The sequence below is a fragment of the Chinchilla lanigera genome, unplaced genomic scaffold (genome assembly GCF_000276665.1).
Source record: "Chinchilla lanigera isolate Chin_1 unplaced genomic scaffold, ChiLan1.0 scaffold00115, whole genome shotgun sequence".
Taxonomy (NCBI): Eukaryota; Metazoa; Chordata; class Mammalia; order Rodentia; family Chinchillidae; genus Chinchilla; species Chinchilla lanigera.
The window spans coordinates 4860721-4875626 of record NW_004955516.1 but is presented as its reverse complement, the minus strand read 5'-3'; the positions used below and the strand labels follow the sequence as shown (position 1 = coordinate 4875626).

Below are 14906 nucleotides of genomic sequence, written 5' to 3'. Positions count from 1 at the left end.
TTAATAACCAAATTTAGCAATGTAGGAGAATACAAAATGAATATACAAAAATCAATAGAACTCCCATACAATAATAATGAACTCACTGAGAAATCAATCAGGAAAACGATACCATTCACAGTAGTGTCAGGAAAATTTAAGTACTTAGGAAATAACCTAAACAAGGAAGTGAAATACCTCTACAACAGAGGTAACATCACTCTCAAAAAGAACGCTGAAGAGGACATCAGAAAATGGAAAAATATCCCATGTTCCTGGATAGGCAGAACCAATATACTCACAATAGCTATATTTCTGAGACTGGTATATATATATATATATATATATATATATATATATATATTTAATGCAATCCCAATCACATCACCAACAGCATTCCTTTCAGATCTAGAGAAAACAATCCAAAAATTCATATGGCACCAGAAATGACTCAGAGTAGCAACAGCAATTTTGGGTAGCAATAGCAAACTAGGAGACATCACAACCCCATATTTGAAATTATATTACATAACTACAATGAAAAACACAGCAGGGTATTGGCACTAAAACAGACACATAGATCAATGGACTAGAATAAAGGACACAGAAATAATACCATATACACATACATTCAACTATTTGATCATTGACAACAGGAATAAAATATACATTGGAGGAAGTATAGCCCACTAAATGTTGCTGGGAAAATTAGATATCCACATATCTCACCATGTACTAAACTAAACTCAAAATAGATCAACGATCTAAATGTTGAAACAGAAAAACTTAATCTTCAGGAAGATAAAATAGGTAAAACTCTTGACAACATAGATGTAGGCAAGGATTTCTGAACAGAATTTCAATGGCACATGAAATAATGCTGAGAATAAACAAATGGGATCATATCACATTGAAAAGTTTCTACACAGCAAAGGAAACCATCAACACAGTGAAGAGACAACATACAGAATCAGAAAAACTTTCTCAGCTATTCCTCAGACAGAGAACTTACATCTACAATATATAAAGAACTCAAAAAGTTAGAAATCCAAGACAAAAACCCAATCAAAAACTGGGCAACATAAATGAATAGACACTTCTCAGAAGAGGTACACATTGTCAATACATATGTAAAAAAATGTTCAAGAGAAGAAATGTTCTACAACAACATATTCTACACTGTTTTTGAGAATGTAAACTAGTACAACCACTATGGAGGTCTGCATGGAGATTCTTCAAAAAAACTAAAACTAGAAATTCCATCTATTCTCCTTCTAGGAATCTTCTCACAAGTGTGAAAGTAATCATACTACAGTGCATGCATATCTAAATTTATAGCAGCACATTTTATAATAGTTAAATCTTGGAAATGGCCTATTAGCCCATCAACAGTTGAATGGATAAAGAAAATGTAATATTTATACACAATAGAGTACTTCTGTACTATAAAGATGGATAAACTTGAGGCATTTGTATATAAATGGAGACCAAAATGTTAAGTAAAATAAATTATCACACAATTTTTAATATTGCATTGTTTCTCTTATGTGAGAGATCTAAAATATAAATCAAGGAAAAAAGACTGTAAAGAATAGAAAATAGGAAGTAAAAAGATCTTTTTCCAGTGTGAAGATGAGCAAAGCATGGAGGGAGTGGAAAGGGAATTATGGGAAGATGGGTCTTAAAAGAGCCTAAAATGTATAAATAGCACTTTTTCAAATGGGAAGAGGATCAAGAGCTGGAGACAGCCAGGACAGATGGATGAGAAATTGGACAAAAAAGAATTTAGATGTGTTATATACAGTACCTATTCAAACTTTCCATGATAAATGTTATCATATACACAAGTGTGTACCATAAAAAAATTAAAGAATTATCTTGCCAAAAAAGGAGATTACAAATGTTATAAAGGTGTTATATGCTATACTTTCTCCTTACAAAAGAGGGTTGAAAAACAATCAGAAAGTGTATAATTCTATCACTTTGCAATGAATTATTTGCTAGTGAACCACCTAAAATCTGCATATTAGTGTTGAAAGTGTTTCAGGTTTTGAGAAACTACAAAAAAATGAAAAGAAAAGGAAAAAGAAACTTGCCTTTACTTTCTGTGAGGAAGGGGGCCTGAGTGGGGGAGGTAATCTGTCCTTGGTATTTCATTAGAGTGACATGAAAGATTAATGTAAGGATCAAATATCAGAACAAAGATGTTCATGCTCCAGTAAGTAGTGCAGTCCAAGTCACGATGAGCCATGCATCTGAAGCTTCTCCCATTTCTGCTTTGTAGTTACATCATCTGTAGCATAGGGCTCTAATAAAGTTTAGAGGTCATGCCTCATGGTTGAGGTAACACGGGATCTGCTATCTCCAACTTGAGCAATTTCGAAGATATTCTTTATTTGAATCTGTCTGTGGTTTCTGCACAAGAGAAAGCTTATACTCAAAAGGGTCTTGAATTTATCATGTTTTTCTTCATAAAAACTTACCTACAAACTTAGCCATTTTAAACAATAAACATTTATTTTGGGTCAGAAAATCATAAGCAGTCTCACTAAGTAGTTGTGCCTCAGGCACAACATGAGGTTGCAGGCAAGACTCTGTTCCTTGCTGGAGACCTCAGTTCCTTGCCAGATGGGCAACTTCCACGAAGGACTGCTCATCCTCACAATATGACCATTTCCTTCCCTTAAAAGCAGGTGATCCAAGAGAGACAGAGAAAAAACCCAAGAAGGAACCCATTTTTTTATAACCTAATCTCAGAAGTGACATACTACCAATTCTACCATATTCTACTGGTTATAGAAAATAAATTTCATTCAGTGTTGGTGGGAACTACACAAACTTGCAAATACCAGAAAGCACAGATCATTGATGGCCATTTTTGTGTCTGGCTACCATAAATCTCTTCTGTTTATAAGCAAGTTATAAAGTTGTCTTCCTGAAGTAGAAGAACTTGGAAATCACACATCTGAAATTTCTTTCCTTTTTTTTTTTTTTTTTTTTCCAGTACCAGAAATTGAACTCACAACCTTGCACTTGCCAGACAGGTGCTGTGTGGCTGAGCTAAATCCCCAGACCCTGAAATTTCTGAAATGATAGCAACTGAAGTGAAAGAAAAACAACTCCATCAGGCCATAGAAGAAATCAGATCAAAAATAATCTCTCACATAAAAAAGAAATGAAAACAATAATGAAAGAATTGCTCAGCACATCTAAAGAAGGCATAAATAAAATGATAGAGGAGCATAGAAAAATGATGAAAACATTAAATGAACAATACAGGAAAGATTTAGGATGAATGAATCGGATTCAAAGACATATCCAGAAAATTAAAAATTCCATTGAAAGCTGACAAGACCACTTGAATGAAACTGAAGATAGACATTCAGACCTTGAAGATAGCATTGCAATTAGTGATTGCAAAAGGAATGATCTCTTAAAAATAACAAGGAACCAGGAAATAACAATTCAACAGCTGCTAGTGAGGCAAAGATAAAGAATATAAGGCTCATAGCTGTCAACGAAACAGTAGGAGTCAACATAAATGACATAAAAAAGCTATTTGCAGAAGTAGTAGCAGATAATTTCCCAAGCATGGGAAAATAAACTGACTTACAGTTAAGTGAGGTATATAGTACTCCAATTGGTCATAACCAAAATAAATCTACACCTAGGCACATAATAATTAACATCCCAGAAATTCAGCAAAAGAACAGAATATTGAAAGCTATTGGAGAACAGAAACAGATTAACTATAAAGAAAAGCCCATCAGAACCATGGTAGATTTCTTAACACAAACCATCAAGTCAAGAAGAGCTTCTAGTGAAGTATTTCAGGTCCTGAGAAAATAACTTCCAACCCAGATTGATGTACCCTGCAAAAGTATCAAAATAATGGAGATAAAAGATACTTCCACGAAGAACAACTGAAGAAATTCATGACCACCAAACCAACCTTACAAAGAGTACTGCAAGGTATTCTAGAAAGACATAAAAATAACCACAACTTAAAGAACAACAATATAAAGGAATCACCAAGCAGGGCAAGTAATTAAACAAAGGGTAACAGTAGGAAAATAACATGATAAAGATAAGCCAATACATATCAGTTAAAACTATCAATGTAAATCGCCTCAATTCACCAATCAAAAGAATTGAACGGGAAGAGTGAATCAAGAAAGAAAATCCGGGGCTGGGGATTTAGCTCAGCGGCAAAAAGCGCCTGCCTGGCAAGCGCAAGGTCGTGAGTTCGGTTCCCGGTACCAGAGAAAAACAAAAACAACAAAAACAACAAAAAAAGAAACAAAATCCAACAATATGTTGTATACAAGAAACACATTTAACTCAAAAGGAAATTCATAGACTGAAATTTAAAGGATGGAAAATAGTACTCCATGAAACAGGGACCCAGAAAAACCAGGGGTAGCTATTTTGTTTGCAGATAGTGTGAGCTTCAAACCAAGAATGATAAAAAGAGACAAAGAAGGTCACTATACACTGGTTAGGGGAAAACTGCTAAGGAACAAGATAACAATCATAAATATATATGCACCAAATATGAGAGCACACAGTTATATAAGACAAATATTAACAGACATGAAAAATCAAATGAGAAATAACATAATTGTAATGGGAGAGTTTAACATCCCATTGTCACAAAGAGATAAATCAACTAGGCAATAAATCAGCAAAGAAATAACAGAACTAAGCCAAGCTTGTGAACAAATGGACTTAGTACACCTTTACATAGTGTTTCAATCAACAACATCAGAATACACATTCTTCTCAGCTGCACATGTGTCATTCTCCAAAATAGACCATATTCTAGCACATAGAACATGCTTAAGTAAATGCAAAAGAATTGAAATTATCCCATGCATATTATCTGACAATAGCACAATGAAATTGGAAATTAATGCCAAAAGAAATTGCAAAAACTCAATAAACACATGTAAATTAAATAACACCCTCCTGAACAACCAATAGGTCACAGTTGAAATTAAAGAAGAAATTAAACAATATTTACAATCAAACAAAAATGCAGATACAACTTACTAGAACATGTGGGATGCAATGAAAGCAGTCCTAAGAGAGAAGTTTATAGCAGTGAATTTCCACATCAGGAAAACAGAATGAGAACAAATAAACAACTTTATGCTGCACCTCAAGCTTCTAGAAAAAGAAGAGCAAGTTCAGCCCCAAAGCCTAAAGAAGAGAGTAAATTATAAAGATTAGAGCATAAATTAATGTCATGGAGACTAAGAAAACAATACAAAGCATTAATGAAATGAAGAGTTAGTTCTTTGAAAGAATAAATAAAATTGATAAGCTCCTAGCGAACTTTATCAAAAAAAAGAAAAAAAAAAGAAATTCATGCAATAAAGAATGAAAAGGGTAAAATTACTACAGATGCTATAGAAATTCAGAAACCATCAATACCTACTTTGAAAATCTTTACTCTCACAAGATGAAAAACACAGAACAAATGGACAGATTCCTAGATACATATGAATTCCAAAGCTGAATCAAGAAGATATAAAAATTGTGAATAACCCAATATCAGTCAATAAAATTGAAAATATAACTAAAAACTTACCAGCAAAGAAAAGCCCAGGTCTTGATGGATTCACAGCTGAATTCCACATGAAATTTAAAGAAGATTTAACACCATTTCTTCTCAAACTGTTTTATGAAATTGAAAGGGAGGCAATTCTCCCTAACTCATTCATGGAGGCAAGGATTACCCTGATACCAAAACCAGAGAAAGACCCAACTGAAAAAGACAACTACAGGCCAATCTCTCTAATGAACATAGATGCAAAAATACTCAGTAGAATACTAGCAAACAAAATGTAAAAAATCATCAAGAAGTTTATACAACATGACCAAGTGGGACTCATCCCAGAAGGCACAGATGGCTCAATACATGCAAATCAATAAATGTAATACACCATATCAACAGAGCCAAAGAGAAAAATCACATGATCATCTCAATAGATGCAGAAAAATCTTTTGACAAACTCCAACACTCATTCATGATAAAAACTCTACAGAAAATAAGAATAGATGGTCTTTACCTCAATCTGATCAAAGCCATCTATGACAAACCAACAGCCAACATCATATTAAATGGACAAAAACTGAAAGCTTTCACTTTATTTATTTATTTTTTTTTTATTTTAAGGATAAAAGGAGGGAAACATTAACAGACATACAACATTTTACAACATATCACAAGCACAATACAGACAATACAGAGTTACAAACAAAGTGGTAGGGAATTAACAATGGTGGTTGTATTACATATTGATATCTTCAAAGTGGAAAGCTTTCACTTTAAAATCAGGAACAAGACAAGGATGTCCAATATCACCACCACTATTCAACATAGTTCTGGAAACATTAATGAGAGCAATTAGACAAGAGAGAGAAATAAAAGGAATAAGAATTGGAAAGGAAGAAGTGAAATTAACATTATTTGCAGATAACATGGTACTCTACATGGAAGACCCCCAAAATTCCACCAGAATACTCCTAGAATTAATAAACAAATTCAGTAGTATAGCTGGATACAAAGTCAACACTCAAAAATTGATAGCATTGCTGTACACAAACAAACACACTGAGAGAGAAATTAGGGAAACTACACCTTTCACAATAACATCCAACAAAATGAAATACTTAGGAATCAGTCTAACAAAGGAAATAAAAGATCTATACAGTGAAAATTACAGTAGTCTGAACAAAGTGATCAAAGAGGATTTCAGAAAATGGACAAATGTTCTACTCTCTTGGATAGGAAGAACCAACATTGTGAAAATGGCCATACTACCAAAATTCTTATAAAGATTCAATGCAATCCCAACTAAAATACCATTAGTGTACCTCACAGATCTAGAGAAAATATTCCTAAAATTCATCCAGAACTAGAAGAGACATAGAATAGTAAAAGCAATCCTAGGCAACAAAGGCAAGCCAGGAGGCATCACAATCCTTGACTTGAAATTTTATTACAAAGCTACTGTGATAAAATCAACGTGGTACTGGCAAAAAAAACAAAAAAAAAAAAAAAAGAAAAACAGACCAGAGGATCAATGGAACAGATTAGAAGGTACAGACACAAGTACAAACACACTTAGCCACCTTATCTTTGACAAAGGGGCCAAACATGTTCACTGGAAGAAAGATAGCCTCTTTAATAAATGGTGCTGCAAAAACTGGCTTTCTGCATGCTGAAGACTAAAACTACAACCATGTTTACCACTATACACTAAAATAAAGTCAAAATGAATCACAGATATAAATATTAAAACAGAAACACTAAATATACTGGAGAAGAAAGTTGGTAGAAATATTAAAGGCACAGGGGTAGGCAGAGAGTTCATGAACAAAAACCAAACTGCATGGGAAATACTTCAAGGAATCAACAACTGGGATCTTATCTTATTGAAAAATTTTTGTACATCAAAAGAAATCACCAACAGACTGAAAAGAAAACCCATGAACTGGGAAAAAATTTTAGCCCACTGTCTGTCAGACAAAGTACTTCTATCTAGAACATATAAAGAATTTTTTAAAATCAGGCCCCCAAAATTCAAAGATCCAGTCCAAAAATGAGCACCTGAGATGAATACACATTACTCAGATGAAAAAAAAATACAAATGGTAAATAAATATATGAAAAATTGTCCAACAGCATTGGTCATTCAAGAAATGCAAATATAACAACACTTAGATTCCATCCCACCCTAGAAAGAATGGCCATCATCAAGAAGTCAACCAATAGCAAATGCTGAAGGGGATGCATAGAAAAAGGAACATTTCTCCATGTGCCCTTGTTTATAGCAGTGCAATTTGTCATAGCTAAATCTTTTTTTTATTTTAAAAATAAAAGGGGGAAAACATTAACAGACAGACAACTTTTACAAAATAGCAAAAGAACAGTACAGACAATACAGAGTTATAAACAAAGTGGTAGGGAATTAACAATGCTTGTTGTGCTACATATTGATATCTTCAAAGTGGTTTCTCATGAAAATAGATAGAGACATGCAATATTGATCAATCAAGAACTCATTGTGATAGCTAAATCTTGGAAACAACCCAAATGCTCATCAACAGAGGAATGGATAAAAGAAGACGTGGTGTTTTTATACAATGGAGTATTACTCAGCTCTAAAGAAAGACAATCTTGAAACTTCTATAGGTAAATGGATGCAACTTGAGACCATACTCATAAGTGAAATAAATCAGACCCGCATGTGTAAACATCAGATTGTCTCCCTAGTGTAAGAACCTGAAAAAGTAAATAACACCCAAAAGGTACAACAGATATTGTGAAAGGGAAAGAAGTTGCTCAAAGGGAAAGAACAACTGGGATGAGGGAAAGGAGAAAAGAAAGAAGGAAAAAATATATATGGATATACAATGATAGCTGGGATAATTGTACTGCTGATGTCTATTGGTTTATTGAAAAGAATAGTTAATGCTTAAATTTGTCTTTTTCCAATCAATTTTGCATGATTATATCTGGTATTGTGAACAACTAATTTGAAGACAACAATATGCAATATAAAAACCATTGTTGAATCCCTACTATCTGATTAGTAAAACTCTATCATTTCTAATGTTTTTTATCATCTTTTATTACCTTTAATTGTTTGATCAAGCTTGCATTCTTACATCTAGTAATCTTAGCAACTTCATTGAAGATAACAGTATGTAATATAACAACCATTTTTAACTTCCTGTCACCTTGTTTTCAAATTCTGTATTGTTTTTATTTTTGTGTGTTGCTTTGTTTTTGTCTTGGTTGTTGTTATTTTCTTTTCTTTTCTCTTTAGAATAAAAAAGTTGTCTTCCTGAACCCACACTATCAAGGTGGGAAGAGATGCTAAAGTCAAACTATTGAAGAACCTCTGGCAGAATCTGGAATTGGCTATTATTGCAAACTTAGCTAACATGCATGGAAGCTGATAATGCATGTGATATGAAAAATTAGAGGTGTTTATGGGATTGGTTGGTACTATATCTAATGATGAAATGAGAAATTACTTCATTAGTGTCTGTGACTATAAAGGCATGCTTACACTGGTGGATAATAGGATGGGTATGCAAGGGACAAAAGCCTCACAGAAATATATGTATGCTTGTGTCCATTTGCACAAGTACATATGAGTACTTCCATGAGAAACATTTGAAAAACATGGATTATTTGATTTACAACTGACATTTGAACAAAGGGCTTCTCCCTTTTAAACTCACTAATATAAAACACAACTGTTACAGTTGAATGGGCCGATAATAGTCCAGGTTCTTGTGTACAATGAAGAAAGTATTGCAAAGCATATGCTCAGTAGTAACAAAGGGTTATGCTTATTGAAGATCACAGAAAAAATGGCAGTAGCAATAGGAAAAAAGGGGAAAAGGGGCCAGTACCTCAGGGTTTCAGAATTTTTTTTTTGTCTTTTGGAGACAGGGTCTCCTAGGCAGTTCAGGCTGGCCTCGAACTCACAATGATCCTCCTGCCTCAGCCTCCCGAGTGCTGGGATTACAGGCATGCATCACTATGTCCAGCTGGCTTTCAGAACTGAAAGGCCAGACACATCTGCTTTTTGATGCTTCCCACTGAATCTCTCATGGCACAGGTGATCAGGTGCCTAGGGCATGGCAGTCTCCTAGGGTTCCTGTTTTATTGATTTTGATTTTTTCAATCTCTCTTGGGATAATGGAAGCAAGAAAAAATCATTGGGCACTCTTTAGAGTTAAATGAAGGAGGTGACTCAGTCAACTCCTTTGTTCCTAACTATTCTACAAACATTATGTTATTTCACAATATAGTACTTGTATTAAAATCCAGTTCAGTCTAACATAGAGTGAAACATTCACATGAGTTAGAACTGGATACCAGTTTAGGTAGTCTAGATAGATCGTATGCCCTTGTCCATATATTTTCCTCTGCTTGAAACTCTGTTCTTACTCCCAACTCAAAAGTTCTTTCTGTGTTGAGATCTTATTCATTTCACCTTTTCTATTATTTTCTTAATTTCCTAAAATCAAAATTAATTATTGCTGCTTTTTGACACTTATTTGCACATGTATTTTAGAACTTATGCAACTAAACATAAATAAAACACTAAGAGGTGGAGTATTCATTCAGGGAGGGAAGACAGTGCATCTCGTTCCTGAGCATCTACTGGACTCCTTCACTACAGCAATTTATCAGAAAAAAGAGGTGAGAACCTGTTCATTAACAAGGCTCCCTGTGAAAAGAGAATCTAAATACCAAAGCATGTGGTTTGTTAGATATAAATTGTTCCCTTCATATATAGTAACCAAATATAGAGTGATTTCATAATAATTGTGCCAAATAACACTAGTATTTATAATACCCATTTCACATTTGTCAATATTGAAAGTTATTTCCCAAAAAACAAAAACAGTAAGTACAGTACTCTTGACTTGGGATTTTTACTGTTTAATATATCACAAGAACTGCTGACTCACCAAAAAAATTAAATTATAAAACAATTAAAAGTGGTTGTCTTAATGATAATAAAATAGAGCCATATCACAAATCTTTGTCAAGATAGAACTATCTGGAATAAAATATTTTTTCCAGATTCAAAATATAATAAAAACCAACATACTCACTCCATATTTCATAGAGGCAAACACACCATTTTTCTCTTGCATATAATTTCCCCTCTGGCTGGCTACGTATCAACAACAGAACTCTTGAGCCTCTGTAAGTACCATAGCAACAACTCAACAAGAAAAAAAATGGTAGTACTTCAGATAACAAATCCTGGCAATGTTTACTTATTTGTGTTATCTAGAGGATTGTTATTTACAGTTCCTGCTGTTTTGCAAAAGAAGAAGAAAAAATTAGCCTGACCCTCCCAGGGCTTTGGAAACAATAGAGTTGTGTTTTCATAACAGTCAGGGACTTGGCAGCAATAAGGAGGACTCTCTTAAGTTGCCATATGGCCCCGAAGCAGCCATAGGTTTCCAAATGTTTGTACTATGGGTTTAGTCTAAATCACAAGAATCTCAGCATGAGTGGTATTTGCACTCTACAAAAAGGAACCAAAAAAGCTGAGAAACAAAACAGGGAATTGGGGACCACATTAATAAATTGGGTCTAAGATTGAGCCAGTGAATACCAGACACTGAACCATATGTTTAGCAAAAGAGGTACAGTGGTTACATCCATTCGATGAAGAGTAGAAAACAGATGAGAAGTGTAGAAAGAAAACAAATACTTTGGAAAGTATTGCCTTAAAATGCATTTAGGACTCACAAATCAGTCTGGAATTGGATGAACACAAGGAAAGTCCTAAAATAGAAGACTGGATTCAAAACAAGAGATATCAGTTGCAACTGTGCCCACGAACTTCCACTGCCTAAGCCCCTCCCCATCGTCCTTGTTCTTGCTTCTTTCCAGCTCAGTCTTGGAAGCAGAATTGTGCTGTATCTTTCTGAGGAAGGTGCTCCGAGGGACCGCTGAGATGCCTGCGTAAGGCAGGAACCCCGAGACTAGGACCATAAGGATGACCTACTCCAGTACCCACCCTGTGCCCTGGGTGCTGCCTACCCAGCCACACACATCTGCCCCCAAGTTTGTCTAGCAACTGCCCTGCCAAGTGCTCAAGACGCTGGGCTCCATGGGAGATGAAGGCTTTGTGGTCAAGCTCCACAGGCTGCCCTGGTCCAGCTCCACTGAGGACATGCACAATTTTCTCTCCACTGTACAATTTGTGATGGGGTCACAGGTGTCCATTTCATTTACACTAGAGAGGGCAGGCAGAGTGGTGAGGCTTTTGTTAAACTTGAGTCTGAAGATGACATGGAAATAGCCCTGAGAAAAGACAGGAAAAGCACGGGGCACTGGTCTATCAAGGTGTTCAAGCTCCAAAGAACCTAGATGGATTGGTTGTTGAAGCACAAAGGCCCCAACAGAGGCGACAACCCCAATGATGGCTTCCTGCGGCTCCAGGGACCCCAGTTCCGGTGCACAAAGCAAAAGATCCTGCAGTTCTTCCCAGGGTTGGAGATTGTGCTAAGCAGGATCACACTGCCCGTGGACCCTGAGGGCAAGATCACAGGTGAGGCCTTTGTGGAGTTCACCTCACAGGAGCTGGCTGAGAAGGCAGTGGGGAAGCACAAGGAGAGGATCCAGCACAGGTACATCAAGGTGTTCAAGAGCAGCCAGGAGGAAGTGAGGTCATTCTCATATCCACCCCCTGAAGTTCCTGTCCTTGCATCCATCAAGGCCCTATGACCAGCCAGGTACTGCACAGAGTTACATTGGCATTATGAAGCAGGCGGGCCTGGAGAGAATGCACTCTGGGGCCTACAGCATGGGCCACAGGACTATGAGGAGTACAGCAGTGTTAGGGATGGCTACAGCTTCACCACCAACCTGTTTGGAAAAGACCTCAGCTACTGTCTCTCCAACACATAGGACCACAGATACAGAGAGGGAAAATTCACAGTGCAGAGCACCGCCAGCCTCTGCATCCACATGCAGGACTGCCCCACAAAGCTCCTAAGAATGACATCTACAACTTCTTGCCCCTCTACCTCGGGAGCGTGCACATCTAAATAGGGCCAGATGGCAGAGTGATGGGTTAAGCAGATGTGGAGTTTACCGTACTGGCCTGTCTAGGGACAGAGTCAACATGCAGCACCGCTACATACAACTCCCTCAATTTCACCAACCAGACCAGCAACTGGGCTTAGAGTAGCCAGGTGATGAAGAGCATGGGAGTGTCGGCCACCCAAGCTACCTAGATCTAGTCGGTGAGCTGCTGCTACAGGGTGGCTACAGCAGTCAAAACAGCACAGGGCGATACAGCTAGTTGCTTAGGGAGGTTGGAGTCCTTAATCAAATTGTCACAAGCAGCCACACTCAGTGAGGAGCAGTTTATGACTAGAGGAAGATGTGGGACCCATTTTGAACCATGAGTTTATTAAGTCTGGATTTAAAAATTACCTTTTCGGTGTTTTCTCTTGCAAACTTTCCTTCTAGCATGTGATACTGAGTAAACTGAAACTATTTTTTTCTTTGTGCTTTTCTCAATTAACACTGGATAATATACTGGGAGTGGTGTTTCCTGAGTTAATTAGATTAAATATGCTAAGGAAACATGGATCCTTCGAGCCCACCCATGAATGTGTTGGGGAGACGTACCTTTTGAACAACTCAAAGGTGCTAGATCCCTAATTCAAAGGCCATTGTCCTTCCATTTATGCCTCCATTATTTTGGGGTTTTCAGGTCTCAGTCATTGGTAAGTTTTTGGCTAAAATCAGCTAAGAGGATAATCAAAATGAATGCTAAACACCGTTGCCTCACTGTCTAATGAACCTTGTCATTGTAATATCTCTCCTAGTCACTCTATCTTGAATTCCACTTGTTTCAAGTCTTGATTCTTATTCTACTCTCAACATACATTCTCAATTTCTTCTTAAATTGAAAAAAAAATTGGGTCATTTCCCTGTCTTCTTACCAAAGATAAAGCATTCCACTTTCTATTTGTGTATTCTGAACTCCATGTCTTTGACATTCTGTCACAGACATCTTGTGCTCATGTGTATTTTTAATTTCTCTTTCACTTGATCCTTGAAATCTTTCTACCACTAAATTCATGTATACTTAACATTTCTCTAAAAGATACAAATTAAAACAATACTGAGAGTCCATCTCACTCCAGAAAGAATAGCTAGCATCAAGAAATCAAAGAATAACAACTACTGGAGGGGCTGTGGGGAAACTTCTCCACCATTGGTGGGAGTGTAGACTGGTGCAACCACTGTGGAAATCAGAGATTCCTTAAAAAACTAGGATGAGAGTTCCCATTTGACCCAAATATTTCCCTTCTTGGTATCTTCCTGAAAGAATTAAAAACATCATACCACAGTGATATATGTGCACCTGTGTTTATAGCAGCACAGTTTGTAATAGCTAAACCTTGGAAACAGCACAAATGTCAATCAATGGATAAATGGAAAAAGAAGATATATTTTTTATACAGTGGAATAGTACTTAGCCATAAAGAAGGATAAACTTGAGACATTTCTAGGTAAGTGGATGCACCCTGAGACCATACTCTTAAGTGAAATAAATGGGACACACATTTAAATATTGCATTGTTTCTCTGCTGTGAGAAACTGAAAGTGTAAATAAGGACTAAAATGTATAATAGATGCTGGGAAATAGGAAGAAAATCTTCAAATGGGGAGGGGATAAGGGACAGGGGAGGAAGGAAGGGAAAAGCAAAAAGAGAATAGAAGGAAAATTGGAAACAAAGCTTTGTAATGAGGAGGGGAAAAGTGGTTGAAGAGAGGTGAAGGTTGGGGGAAGAAGGAAGAACCAAGACATATTATGTACAAGAACAAATTCTCTATGATGAATGTCATCATTATGTATAGCTAAAATGTACAAATAAAGTTAATTTAAAAATTTTCTCCAAAAACATTTCCTGAGGGGCTGGGGATTTAGCTCAGTGGCAAAAAGCGCCTGCCTGGCAAGCGCAAGGTCGTGAGTTCGGTTCCTGGTACCAGAGAAAAACCAAAAAAAAAAAAAAAAAAAAAACATTTCCTGATGTTTGGTTCCTCACTAAGCTTCTGGCCCTTCTCTTCCTTAATTGTTAAATTTCTTAAAGAATAGTTTCTTTTACTTTCTTACTGCTTTCTAATTCTTTATTTCACTATTTACATAGTACTTCTAGCCTTTTTCTATTTCTACTCATTCAATTGTCATAATTGCTCTCCTATTGCAGATAGAACAATGAAGCTGAGGAAATCACTCCCTTCTACCCATTTAAATTTAAACACCATCCTAAGACCATTCTTCCTTTCGCTAAGAGATGTAGAGAGTAACATAACAAAACCCTTTTAGGCAAGAGTACATTCACATTGGCTCTCT

General features: G+C 36.2%; 1 pseudogene; it reads left to right on the top strand.

Annotated features, from left to right (window-relative positions):
- Positions 1-11642: 11642 nt before the first annotated feature.
- Positions 11643-12771, top strand: LOC102011231 (annotated as a pseudogene).
- The last annotated feature ends 2135 nt before the right edge of the window (positions 12772-14906 follow it).